Here is a 5,964-nt window from a genome sequence, read left to right as displayed (position 1 = left end):
TAATCCATGGTGTATGCCTGGTATGGCATCCAGGAGCGGAGGGAGGCCTATGAGAGCTATATTAAACAGCAAGGGGGAAAGGACCGCACCTTGGGGCGTGCCCTTGTTGCCGAGAGAAACTGTATTGGAGTTTAAATCTCCCACCTTCAGAATGGCTTTTCGGTCGTCGAGGAAGTCCCGAATGTATTTGTAGGTGCGTTCTCCGCAGTTAAGGCCATTCAGTTGTTTAAGTATGGCCGTATGGCTGACATTGTCAAACGCACCTTTTAAATCCAAGGCCAAGATGGCTTTGGGGTTGTCCTTCGAGCATTTCAGCATAACTTCTTTCTTCAGTTGGAGAAGGATGTCCTGCGTGGAGAGGTGATTACGAAATCCACACATGGTATGTGGGAACATGTTATTTTGTTCGAGGTACTGCTGCAGCCTTCTGTGGATGATATGCTCCAGAAGCTTTCCCAAACACGAGGTTAGTGATATAGGGCGCAGGTTCTCGGTGCTCTGGGGTCTTCCAGGCTTCGAAATAAGGCGCACCTCTGCCGTCTTCCATCCTTCCGGAAGTTGGCCCGACCTCCATACTGTGTTCAGGTGGGCGGTGAGTTCAATGATGGAATCATCATCCAAGTTCGCTAGAAGCTTATTGGTTATGCCGTCCACCCCTGGGGCTGTGTTGCGTCTGATGGTTTGCAGTGCCGCTTTTACTTCATGGTTGTAGATGTCTTCATCCAGTTTGATATTTGGTTGTCCAGAGTATTGTGGTAGTGTCGTTTTCGGATGGACGGGGAGGTACTTGTCCAGGAGGGACTTCATGAGGGCAGCGGAATCTCCTGGGTAAGAGTGAATTATTTTTTTCATGGTTTGATTTGACTCGGTCTTGCTTTTTGAAGGGTCCATAAGATATCTGAGCAGTCTCCATGTCTTTGATGTACTGAGTTGGCCTCGGAGACTGTCGCAAAGGGAGAGCCAGCTTTCTTTGCACAGGTGAGCCGCATAGCGGGCTGCTTCTTCTGTTAGGAGGGCTATCCTCCTTTTCAAACGACGGTTTAGGCGCTGTCGTTTCCAGCGTTTGATGAGGCTTCTTCTCGCTTCCCATAAATGGAGGAGGTGAGGGTCTATACAGGGGGTTGTAGTGGTTGTCCGAATTTTTCTTGTGAAACAATTCATATCCTTGCGGAGTTGGATGGTCCATTCCTCTAGAGTGAGCAATGGGGTGGTTGCACTGTCAAGTCGGGCTTGTTTCCTTCGCTCACGAAATTTAGGCCAGTCCGTGAGGCTCGCCCTTCCCAGGGGGATAACGTATTCTTCTCCAAGTACTGTAGTGGCTAGGATCGAATGGTCACTTCCCAGGTTTTCCCCGGTGTGAGACCACATAGCCGTGACGTTCCCTGTAGTGATGGAGAGATCAGGGGACGTGTCTTTGGAGACGCTGTTACCCATGCGCGTGGGAGTATGCGGGTCTGACAGTAGTATGAAGTTTTCCTCCTCAAGGATGGAATGCAACGCGGTTCCTCTCTTGTTGGTGTAGCTGTATCCCCATAAAGGATGTGCGGCGTTAAAATCTCCCACGATGATGAGGGGATTAGATAATGCAATGCGTTTTGCTTGCTTGATGACGAAAGAGAGGTTTGCATCTCGGCCCCTTGGACGGCAATATATGTTTAGTAAGTAAAGGCTCTGCGCCACTTTAACTTTCCTCGGGACAATTTCCATCAGTATTCCAATTTTTTCCGACTGCTGGAGCGGATGCTGTATAGCTGTGATTCGTTGGCTTATTAGCGTGGCGAGAGAACTTGAGGGTCCGTATTCATATGAGATAAAGCCGGGGAGTTTTACCGGGGAGTTTGTTTCCTGAAGGGTAATAACATCTGGTGACTCTTGAGCCGTGGCAATGTACTGGGCCAATGAGCTGGCCTTGTTCTTGTAGCTCCTACAGTTCCATTGCCATATGGTGAGTTTTGACGCTTGCGTAAGAATCCGCCTATTCTTGGGAGTTGCCATCTTGAGAAGTGGTATCTTCTGCCAGGTGTGATGGCCTGCTGTAGGGTTTGAGGTCTCGGCGAGAGTGACGAGCAACAGTCGTCTGTCCCTGTACTTCTAATTTATCTAATCGTTGCGTGATTTGTGTTAGCATGACCATCATTTGCTTTACGGTTTCGGCAATTTCGGTATTCTCTTGAGCCAGCGGGACTTCTATCGTGGTGGCAGGTTGGTAAGTTGGTTCTGAATTGGGTGTTTGCGATGCAGTTGGTTCGGGGCGTTCGGGTTTTTTGCGTTTCTCTGGCGTAGTGTTTGCCCCTTGCCTAATTTCTGCCTTGAGGGCGAGAAGCTCACTATGGAGTTGTCTGTTTTCTTGGCGTTGTTGTTTAATCTCGGCAAGAAGCTGCGCGTTTAGTCGTTTGAGTTCCGCCAGCTCGTCACGCTTAGGGGGATTGGGGGTAGGAGGAGGAGGGGTTTGAGCACGTGGAGAGAGCATCTTAGCCCAGCTCACCTGAACTACCGTCACATCTTCGGATGTTCTTCGCTTGGCGCTGGGTGTCCTTCTGCGGGACCTGGAAGTTGATCGTGCCTTGCTCCCGTCTCTGAAGGGCCCCCTGGATCTGGAGCGGGAGCTTGACTCCCGGCGACCCTGGCTGGATCCGCGCTGCTTTTTCCTCCGGTTCACTGGTGGAAGAAACCGTTGCGGGCATTCCTTGCTAGCCGTGACGTGGTCCCCGCTGCAGAGTGCACACTTAGGCTTGCAGTCGTGTTCAGCGCCCTGTTTTGTCTGCTGGCCGCAACGCTTGCAGTGGGCGTCTGTAAGCGTGGTAGGCTGAGGGCAGACGTCGGCTCTGTGACCTGTAGCATGGCACAAGTGGCAAAAGGCGTGGGTCCGCTTGTAGAGGTAGCACCTTGTTTCAACTCCTCCGATGTACACGAAGAACGGGACTTTCTTTCCGGCGAATGTTATAACCACGGTTCCTGACTCGCCCAGTCTTCTGCACGTGAGAGGCTCATAGCCGGGAGCAGAAAGGACCGCCATTATTTGCTCCGTTGTGACGCCGATAGAGATGTTGTGAATAACCCCTTTGCAGGAGTTGTCGGGTGATATTCCGTAGGCGTTGACCGGGAAAATGCTGCCTTCTATCTTCAGTTGATGAAGTTTACTAAGTGCTTTCGCCGCCGCTAGAAACGGAGTGCTCACGACGAGCATGTTTTGAGCTTCATTAATTCTGATCTTTAGGTCCGCTTCTCTCCACGTTAGATTTGCTTCATGCAAAATGCAGCTGGCAAGCGTGTACGGGCTGATTTTTCGCAGTGCCAGGCCGTTGCGTGGGCGAATAGCCATCTTGTAATCATTCTCCGGAAGTCGGGGTGGTTTCGGCCTGTTTGAAGGCAGCTTCGAGTTGCTGGTTGCCGTGGCTGCTGGTTTGAGTGGGCTTCGGCCTGCCGCAGTCGTGGTCGGGTGGTTATTCTTGCGTTGAGCTCGCCTGGTGACTTCTATCCATGGTGCAGTGGCGTCTTCGTCGTCTTCTGCGGAGCAGGAAAATGCGTGCGAAGGTTGCTCGTCCATGTCGTCGTCTGCGCCGTCAGGCAAGGGTGTTTGGCCAGGGACGACCGACGACGAAGCCTCAGGGGCTCCCACGACGTGCGTCGACGTAGCATCCATAGGCGAGGCTCAGCCCAGGCGGTGTCCACCGCCTCAAAGGTTGAAAAGGCCGTAAACTGGTCAAAATTGAACTTACGGCCAAACGTGGGATATTGGCGTGATCCGGGTGACTTATGGAGCACGATGATAATACTTTTAAGGGATGCTGAGTGACATTTCTCCGAATATTCAAGTTTGATTGCAGAGCTGGTGAGAACTGACCGGCTGCACTCTTCTTCTTCGTCGTCCCTCACCGACTGACGGCTTCGCTTGCACAACTGGTAAGCTGCGCTGCCTTAACGCGGGTAAGAGGGCTATCAAGTCAAGTGCAGTGGCGCATCATCGTTCAGAGTGGCAGCTGTGTGCGTGGCTAAGAGCACCGCACTAAATCAGTAGGTTCTTCGTAAGCAGGTCACAGATACCAGGCCACCGTTTGCTTCGAACTTTTGGAACGGCGCACGCCTGCTGTGTCCAACAGCTGCGCATGACCTACTGACGGCTTCGCTTTCACAACTGGAAATTGCGCCTGCCTTCACCCGGGCAAGAGGGCTATAAAGTCAAGTGCGGTAGTGCATTATCGTTCAGTGTGGCAGCAGTTTGCGTGGCAACGAGCATCGCACTCTATCAGTCGGTTCTTCGTAAGCGGTCACAGATAACCGGCCACAGTTTGCTTCGAACTGCTGGATCGACGCACGCCTCCCGTGGATAAAAGCTGCGCATCACCGACTGATGGCTTCGCTGGCACAACTGGTAAACTGCGCCTGCCTTCACCCGGGCAAGATGGTTATAAAGTCAAGTGCCGTGGAGCATCATCGTTCAGTGTGGCAGCAGTGTGCGAGGCAACGAGCATCGCACTCAATCAGTCGGTTATTCGTAAGCGGTCACAGACAATAGGCCACCGTTTGCATCGAACTGCTGGAACGACGCACGCCTGCCGTGGTCAAAAGCTGCGCATCACCGACTGAAGGGTTCGCTGGCAGTACTGGTAAACTGCGCCTGCCTTCACGACTGGATGAGGACTCTAAAGTTAAGTGCAGTGGCGCATCATCGTTCAGTGTGGCAGCAGTGTGCGTGGCTACGAGCATCGCTATAAATCAGTAGGTTTTTCGTAAGCAGGTCACATATACCAGGCCACCGTTTGCTTCGAACTTTTTGAACGACGCACGCCTGCTGCGGCCAACAGCTGCGCATGACCGACTGACGGCTTCGCTGGCACAACTGGAAATTGCGCCTGCCTTCACCCGGGCAAGAGGGCTATAAAGTCAAGTGCCGTAGCGCATCATCGTTCAGTGTGGCAGCAGTTTGCGTTGCAACGAGCATCGCACTCTATCAGTCGGTTCTTCGTAAGCGGTCACAGATAACCGACCACCGTTTGCTTCGAACTGCTGGAACGACGCACGCCTGCCGTGGTCAAAAGCTGCGCATCACCGACTGACGGCTTCGCTTGCACAACTGGTAAACTGCGCCTGCCTTCACGCCGGCAAGAGGGCTATAAAGTCAAGTGCCCTGGCGCATCATCATTCAGTGTGGCAGTAGTGTGCGTGGCTACGAGCATCCCACTAAATCATTTGGTTCTTCGTAAGCAGTTCACAGATACCAGGCCACCGTTTGCTTCGAACTGCTGGAACGACGGACGCAGCTGTGGCCAACAGCTGCGCATGACCTCCGGACGGCTTCGCTGGCACAACTGGAAATTGCGCCTGCCTTCACTCGGGTAAGAGGGCTATAAAGTCAAGTGCGGTAGTGCATCATCGTTCAGTGTGGCAGCAGTTTGCGTGGCAACGAGCATCGCACTCTCTCAGCCGGTTCTTCGTAAGCAGGTCACAATACCAGGCCACCGTTTGCTTCGAACGGCTGGAACGACGCACCCCTGCCGTGGTCAAAAGCTGCGCATGACCGACTGACGGCTTCGCTTGCACAAATGGTAAACTGCGCCTGCCTTCACCCGGGCAAGATAGATATAAAGTCAAGTGCCGTGGCGCGTCATCGTTCAGTGTGGCAGCAGTGTGCGTGGCTACGAGCATCGCACTCAATCAGTCAGTTCTTCGTAAGCAGGTCACAGATACCAGGCCACCGTTTGCTTCGAACTGCTGGAACAACCCACGCCTGCCGTGGTCAAAAGCTGCGCATCACCGACCGACGGCTTCGCTGGCACAACTGGAAATTGCGCCTGCCTTCACTCGGGTAAGAGGGATATAAAGTCAAGTGCCATAGCGCATTATCGTTCAGTGTGGCAGCAGTTTGCGTGGCAACGAGCATCGCACTCTATCAGTCGGTTCTTCGTAAGCGGTCACAGATAACCGGCCACCGTTTGCTTCGAACTGCTGGAACGACGCACGCCT

This window comes from Haemaphysalis longicornis, unplaced genomic scaffold, assembly GCF_048455015.1.
Source record: "Haemaphysalis longicornis isolate Haplotype H1 unplaced genomic scaffold, Haemaphysalis longicornis Haplotype H1 scaffold_11, whole genome shotgun sequence".
Classification (NCBI taxonomy): domain Eukaryota; kingdom Metazoa; phylum Arthropoda; class Arachnida; order Ixodida; family Ixodidae; genus Haemaphysalis; species Haemaphysalis longicornis.
Note: the sequence above shows the minus strand (reverse complement) of the source record.